This window comes from Oryx dammah, unplaced genomic scaffold (assembly GCF_014754425.2).
Source record: "Oryx dammah isolate SB20612 unplaced genomic scaffold, SCBI_Odam_1.1 HiC_scaffold_29, whole genome shotgun sequence".
Classification (NCBI taxonomy): Eukaryota; Metazoa; Chordata; class Mammalia; order Artiodactyla; family Bovidae; genus Oryx; species Oryx dammah.
The window spans coordinates 59,759,236-59,767,806 of NW_024070213.1; positions in this window are offsets into that span (position 1 = coordinate 59,759,236).

Below are 8,571 nucleotides of genomic sequence, written 5' to 3' on the forward strand. Positions count from 1 at the left end.
ATATGGATTTTCAATTTTTATTTTCTAATTGTTTCTGGCTACTGTGTAGAGGTACTATGTTTTTGTATGTTGATTTTTATTAAGCAGCTTTTCTAAGTTTTGTTGTTGTTCAGTCACAAAGTCATTTCTGACTCTGTGACCCCATGGACACCAACACACCAGTCTTCTCTGTCCTTCACTATCTCCTGGAGTTTGCTCAAATTCATGTCCATTGAGTCAGTGATGCCATCCAACCCTTTCATCCTCTGATGCTGGGAAATATACGGGCAGGAGGAGAAGGGGACAACAGAGGAAGCCTGGCGTGCTGCAAGCCATGAAGTCACAAAGAGTCGGATATGACTGAGAGACCTAATAACAACAATAGCTTAAATAAAGCTGATATGAACAGTTGTTCGTGTAAACAATAACTTGTTTAAAGTTTGCTTTGTCTGATAATAGTATAATTACTAAAGTTTTTTTATAGCATCATACAATATATCTCCCTGTAACTTTTATCCTTTATTACCAATGTGTGTACTTATATAAAGTGTCACATAAGCAAAAAATTTACTATGTTTCCTATTAAAAGTTTATGACTGGGTTTGATTCCTGTTTAATCTGACAATATTTACTATATTTGCATTTCCCACAATGACTGCTAAAATTGTGTTCAATTATTTTCTCTCACTATGCTTTCTTATTTGACTCATATGTTACTTCCTCTTTCTCTTGTTTGTTCTCTCTCTCCATCCCCCTAATATCTAAGATGCAAGAAAAATTAGCATTTACAGCCCACAGCTCAAGAAATTACTAGTGCATATACTATAGTTTTTTTCTTTTTTAAGTACCCAGTATTAATCCAAGAAAATAAGATGAAGACTGAAAAGCAGCAGCAAACACCCACACCAGTGTTTAGCATGAAAAGAAAGTATAAATATCTTGATATAAAAATGATATATGATAGAATCCACAATTAAGCTTACTGTGAAAAGAAAGCATATCTTTATTTGAATTTAAAAAAAAAAAACTGTCTTTACATGAACCCACATAGCCACATCTTAAGAGTGCTCAAGGGAGAGATAAAAATAGTATTTTTTAAAACATTCATATTCATATTTTTAGAATATTAAGAGTTATCACTTACTTTTTCTAATACTTTCCAAATTTGTAATCTTACTTAATAATTGAGACAAAAGTAGCAAGTGGGATAAAGTTGTGATCTTTCATATGTTAAGGAAGAAATGCAGAAAAAGAAAACCACTTGACCATCTGGTTTTTACTGTTTTGTCTTCACCTGTGCCTGTTGCTATTGCATCTTTGCGTCTCTAAGGACACTGCCCACTCTACTGCATCTCTCAGGATTTTTGCCCAAGTTCATTACAAAGGAGACAAAGTTCATTACAAATTAGTCATATTTGAATCTAGGTCACCAAGGATCCAGTTGCTTATTATTTACTTGGAGGTTTAGCAAATGAATCAATATAAATCTTAGTAGTATAAAAACCACTTACAGAGAAGTCATAATATCAGTGACTTCAGAGCAAGAGGGGGAAATAGTTGAACAATATTTTACTTTCAATCAAGACAGAGCTAGAATATATTTGCTAAGCATAAAGGTGACCATAATTTTCAGTTTGAAAATCTCTGTGTGTTGGAGATGACAAAACTCAGAGTTCTAGTTACCCTGATCCTCCCACAGCACCAGTCAGGGTAAGTAGAGTAATCAGCTGAAAAACGAAGTCTCACACAAACTTTTCCTAATAGATTCTCTTCATCAAATTAGGCTTTACGACTCTTTTCGGTAAAGAATCAGCTGAAGCTATTATTAACCCTCAGAAGAGTAAGTATAATGGCCATTGCATTTACTTTCGCCTTCAGTAAATCTGATTTACTTCTCAGATTTTCTACCAAAATCAGATATAACTAATGTTTTAATTATTATATAAAGGTTCATAGATCTTTCTGCATTGTATATTTGAATGCTGATTTTTATAGCTTACATAAATTTAATGTGAATTTATATGCGGTGAAAAATTATGTCTGCCATACTCTCACTTTTCTTTTTAAAGAGAAAAAAATGTGTATCTATGGTAAAATCACCCAATATGAAAATTTAGCTCATAATATTGACAAAACTAGTTATCCTTGCACTTTTAAAAAATGTGAATGTCTTTAAAAGATGCAAAATATTTTCTTGAACTTTGCCTCTCAAAACATTTCATTATTAATGACTGCAAAAATGAAGAATGTTTTGGAATCAGGGTTACTGCCCAGAGGGTACAGGAAAGAGTTTGTTATCATGTGAAGTTCTAGATGTCACTGGGTAGAGGATAATGGATTAGGAATACTGAAAAGAGAATCCTTTCCTTTGATTAAAAGTATCTAATATAGCTATTTTGGTGTGTCTCTACAGTTCCTAGGAATGTTAAAGTTCTTCAAAAAAAATCCTTGTCATCTCTCCTTTCCAGTGATAGTTACAATAAACCTTCAGGTTTTACTATAATAACTGGTCATAAAGTAAGAGACTATCCTGTCCTAACCTCTGGAGAAAGTGAATATTTTAAGAGAACAAATGTGAGCCAATCATATGACTAATTGAATCTCACTAGGAAATTGAAAAGCAAATTGCTTTCTATTCATTTTGATGAGATGTCCAAATCCTGGAATCACTAGTTTAAACTTAAAAAATATGTGAGTATTTAGTCAAGAATTGGTGTGATAGCTGTGGAAGAACTATTGAACAACTACTACATCAAATCAAGAATTAGAAAGTTCTTAAACTGTGGTTTTAAAATATTATGCAAATAAGCATTGAAGAAATAGAAATTTCAGAGGGAAGAAAAATCTTAATCTGTAAAAGACAAGGATGAAAGCTTTAAATGTAGACTGAACAAATGAATATCCCATGGTGTAATTGCCTGAGTTAAGACCTAAAAACACCAAAACCTGTATCAAATACAAGCATTGATAATCCTGAAAAAAAGGCACATGATCCTTTGTGGTAATTTCAGAGTGGATACAATTACATAGTCACACAGTGAGTTGAAATAAAAAATGATAAATAGTTTATAGATGATAACTTGGTAAATATGTATAAAAGTTCTAAATTAATATCTGAATTATTATGAAATCATGCAATAAATGTCTATAAAAAGATGCCTTTTGCAGACATTTTATCAATTATAGAAAACAAAGACACATAAAAGTTTGCTGGAAACTGATTTAAAATTGTTGTGCATTCACAAAGCTATTTCAATAAAGGTAAGATTTTTAAATAATAAGAATTTATCAAAAATAAAAACATACTTAAAGACTATAGTTATACAAATACAGTGACTTGAATTTAAATAGATGTAAATTATATTAATGTTTTTACTGTTTGGAATGCTTTTATTGGTAGAAATTGCTTATACTTTTCAGGTTACCTATGTTTTGTTTTTCCTCAAAGTCGAATTGCAGCATGTATTTCTTTTCTTTTATGCCACCTTATTTTCTAATTGAAGGATAATTGCTTTGCAGAGTTTTGTTGTTTTTGTCAAACATCAACAAGAATCAGCCATCAGTACACCCATTTCCTCTCCCTCCCAAGACTCCCTCCCTTCTCCTTTCCTATCCCACCCTTCTAGATTGTCACAGAGCCCCCGTTTGAGTTCCCTGAGTCATACAGAAAATTCCCATTGGTCATCTATTTTACATATGGTATTGTAAGTTTCCATGTTACTCTCTCCATACATCTCACCCTCTCCTTCCTCCCCTCCCTCTGGGTCTATAGGCCTATTCTCTATGTCTTTTTTGAATGCTGCCCTGCAAATAAATTTATCAGTACCATCATTCTAGATTCCATATATATGTGTCAGTATATGCTATTTATATGTCTCTTTCTGACTTACTTCACTCTGTGTAATAGGCTCTAGGTTCAACCACCTCATTAGAACTGACTCAAATGTGTTCCTTTTGATGGCTGAGTAATATTCCATTGTACATATGTACCACAACTTCTTTATCCATGCATCTGTCAATGGGCATCTAGGTTGCTTCCATGTTCTAACTATTGTAAATAGTGCTACAATGAACACTGGGGTATATGTCTTTTTCAATTTTGATTTCCTCAGAATATATACCTAGGGGTGGGATTGCTGGGTCATGTGATGATTTTATTCCTAGTTTTTAAGGAATCTCCATACCATCTTCCATAGTGGATGTATCAATTTACATTCCCTTCAACAGTGCAAGAACGTTCTCTTTTCTCCACACCCTCCCCAGCATTTATTGTTTGTAGCCATTTTTGATGATGGCCATTCTGATTGGTGGGAGTTGGTATCACATTGTAGTTTTGATTTGCATTTCTATAATAATGAGTGATGTTGAGCATCTTTTCATGTGTTTTTTAGCCATCATGTGTTTGTTTCTTCTTTGGAGAAATGTCTGTTTAGGTCTTTTCCCCACTTCTTGATTGGGTTGTTTGTTTTTCTGTTATTGAGTTGTATGAGCTGCTAGTATATTTTGGAAATTAATTCTTTGTCAGTTGTTTCCTTTGCTATTATTTTCTCCCATTCTGAGGGTTGTCTTTTCACCTTGTTTGTAGTTTCCTTTGCTGTGCAAAAGCTTTCAAGTTTAATTAGGCCCAACTTGTTTATTTTTGTTTTTATTTCCTTTACTCCTAGAAGTGGTTCATAGAAGATCTTCCCCTGATTAATGTCATTAAGTGTTCTGCCTATGTTTTCCTCTTAAGAGATTTACAGTTTCTGGTCTTACTTTTAAGTCTTTAATCCATTTTGAACTTATCTTTGTGTATGGCATTAGGAAGTATTCTAATTTCATTCTTTTGCATATACCTGTCCAGTTTCCCAGCACCACTTATTGAAGAGGTTATCTTTGCCCCATTGTATATTCCTGCTTCCTTTGTCAAAAATAAGGTACCCATAGGTGCATGGGTTTTTCTCTGGGCTCTCTATCTTGTTCCACTGTTCTATATTTCTGTTTTCATGCCAGTACCATACTGTTTTGATGACTGTTGCTTTGTAGTATAGTCTGAAGTCAGGAAGATTGATTCCTCCAGCTCCATCTTTCTTTCTCAAGACTGCTTTGGCTATTCAAGGTCTTTTGTGTTTCCATATGAATTGTGACATTTTTGTTCTAGTTCTGTGAAAAATGCCATTGGTAATTTGATAGGGATCACGTTGAATCTAGACTGTTTGGTAGCATAGTCATTTTCACAATATTGATTCTTCCTATCCAGGAGCATGGACTATCTCTCCATCTGTTCATGTTGTCTGATTTCTTTCATCAGTGTCATAATTTTCTGTATAGAGTTCTTTTGTCTCCTTAAGTAGATTTATTCCTAAATGTTTTATTCTTTTTGTTGCAATGGTGAATGGGATTAATTCCTTAATTTCTCTTTCTGACTTTTCATTGTTAGTATATAGGAAGAGTGATCTGTGTATACCTTGTATCCCACAACTTTGCTGAATTCACTGGTTAGCTCTAACAATTTTCTGATAGTTTCTTTTTGGTTTTCTATGTATAGTATCATGTCATCCGCAAACAGTTTTACTTCCTTTCTGATATGGATTCCTTTTATTTCTTTTGCTTCTCTAATTCCTTTTTCTTCTCTAAGCCATAGCTAGGACTTCCAAAACTACATTGAGTAATTGTGATGAGAGTAGACACCCTTGTCTTTTTCCTGATCTTAGAGGGAATGCTTTTAGTTTTTCATCATTGAGAATAATGTTTGCCATGGGCTTATATATGGCCTTTACTATGTTGAGGTAGGTTATTTCTATGTTCATTTTTTGAAGCATTTTTAACATCAATGGGTGCTGAATTTTGTCAAAGGATTTTTCTGCATTTATTGAGATACTCATGGTTTTTATCTTTCAATTTGTTAATATGGTGTATCACACTAATTGATTTATGTTTATTGAAGAATCCTGGCATCCCTGAAATAAATCCATCTTGATCATGGTGTATGAGCTTTTTAATGTGCTGCTGAATTCTTTTTGTCAGAATTTTGTTGGTTTTTTTTTTTTTTCATCTATGTTCATAAGTGATATTGGCCTAGTGTGTGTGTGTTGTCTTTGCCTGGTTTTGGTATGGGGGGGCGGGGGGAATTGTGGCCTTGCAGATGAGTTTGGAAGTGTTCCTTCTGCAATTTTTTGGAAAAGTTTAAGAAAAATAGGCATTAACCTCTTCTCTAAATGTTTGAAAGAAATCCCATGTGAAACCATCTGGCCCTGGGATTTTGTTTTTGGGGAGATTTTTTATCACAGTTTAGATTTTAGTGTTTGTAATTGTCATGTTCATAATTCCTACTTTTTCCTGGCTCAGTCTTGGGAGGAAGAGCTTTTCTAACACTCTGTCCATTTCCTCTAGGTTGTCCATTTTATTAGCATACAGTTGCTAATAATATTCTTTTATGATCCTTTGTATTTCTGTGTTGTCTGTTGTAACCTCTCCTTTTTCGTTTCTAATTTTGTTATTTTCATTTCTCTCCCTTTTTTCCTTGATGAGTCTGGTTAGTGGTTTGTCAATTTTATCTTCTCAAAGAACCAGCTTTCAGTTTTATTAATCTTTGTTATTGTTTCCTTCATTTCTTTTCATTTTTTCTGCTCTGATCTTTATGATTTCTTTCCTTCTCCTAACTTCAGGGATTTTTTGTTCTTCTTTTTCCAACTGCTTTAGATGTAGAGTTAGGTTGTCTGTTCAATGCTTTTCTTGTTTCTTGAGGTAGCATTGTATTCCTATAAACTTACCTATTAGAACTGCTTTTACTGAATCCCATAGGTTTGGGATTGTCACGTTTCTGTTGTCATTTGTTTCTAGGAATCTATTGATTTTCCTTTTTTTCTTCAGTAACTTCTTCATTAGTTAGTGAGGTATTATTTAATCTCCATGAGTTTGTGCTTTTTGTAGGTTTTTTCCATAGTTTATATCTAGTCTTACAGCGTTGTGGTCCAAGAAGATATGAGTCAATTCCTAGGCAGGTTGATAAGATATCTGGGGTCCCCAAGGAGGAGAAAGTGGTCTGAAGCTCTCGAGGAGGTGATAAGGGTCTGGAATTCTTAAGAAGGAGAAAAGAGCAAATTTTTTTGTCTACATCACATAAAACGTTTTTTTTTTTTTCTTTAAGACCAGAGCTGATTATTACACAATACAACACAACTCAGCTTAAACTCTGTCAGTTCAGTTCAGTTCAGTTCACTCAGTCGTGTCCAACTCTTTGCAACTCCATGAATCACAGCACACCAGACCTCCCTGTCCATCACCAACTCCTAGAGTTCACTCAGAGTCACGTCCATCGAGGCAGTGATGCCATCTAGCCATCTCATCCTCTGTCGTCCGCTTCTCCTCCGGTTCCCAATCCCTCCCAGCATCAGAGTCTTTTCCAATGAGTCAACTCTTCGCATGAGGTGGCCAAAGTACTGGAGTTTCAGCTTTAGCATCATTCCTTCCAAAGAAATCCCAGGGCTGATCTCCCTCAGAATGGATTGGTTGGATCTCCTTGCAGCCCAAGGGACTCTCAAGAGTCTTCTCCAACACCACAGTTCGAAACCATCAATTCTTCGGTGCTCAGCTTCTTCACAGTCCAACTCTCACATCCATACATGACCACTGGAAAAACTATAGCCTTGATTAGGCGGACCTTTGTTGGCAAAGTAATGTCTCTGATTTTCAATATGCTATCTAGGTTGGTCATAACTTTCCTTCCAAGGAGCAAGTGTATTTTAATTTCATGGATGCAATCACCATCTGCAGTGATTTTGGAGCCCCCAAAAATAAAGTCAGCCACTGTTTCCACTGTTTCCCCATCTATTTCCCATGAAGTGATGGGACCAGAAGCCATGATCTTAGTCTTCTAAATGTTGAACTTTAAGCCCACTTTTTCACTCTCCACTTTCACTTTCATCAAGAGGCTTTTTAGTTCCTCTTTACTTTCTGCCATAAGGGTGCTGTCATCTGCATACGTGAGGTGATTGAGATTTCCCCTGGCAATCTTGATTCCAGCTTGTGCTTCTTCCAGCCCAGCGTTTCTCATGATGTACTCTGCATAGAAGTTAAATAAGCAGGGTGACAGTATACAGCCTTGATGTACTCCTTGTCCTATTTGGAACCAGTCTGTTGTTCCATGTCCAGTTCTAACTGTTGCCTCCTGACCTGCATATAGGTTTCTCAAGAGGCAGGTCAGGTGGTCTGGTATACCCATCTCTCTCAGAATTTTCCACAGTTTATTGTGTTCCACACAGTCAAAGGCTTTTGCATAGTCAATAAAGCAGAAACAGATGTTTTTCTGGAACTCTCTTGCTTTTTTGATGATCCAGCAGATGTTGGCAATTTGATCTCTGGTTCCTCTGCCTTTTCTAAAACCAGCTTGAACATCAGGAAGTTCACGGTTCATGTATTGCTGAAGCCTAGCTTGGAGAATTTTAAGCATTACTTTACTAGCATGTGAGATGTACTAAGGATTATATGACAACAATGTATCCTGCTTGAGGACAGTTTCTCCTTCTTGAAAATCTTCTGACTAACCCTGTTATCTTAAAATGTAAATTGTGAGAGTGGGTTTAGTAAGATCTTTACAACCTTGAGACATTC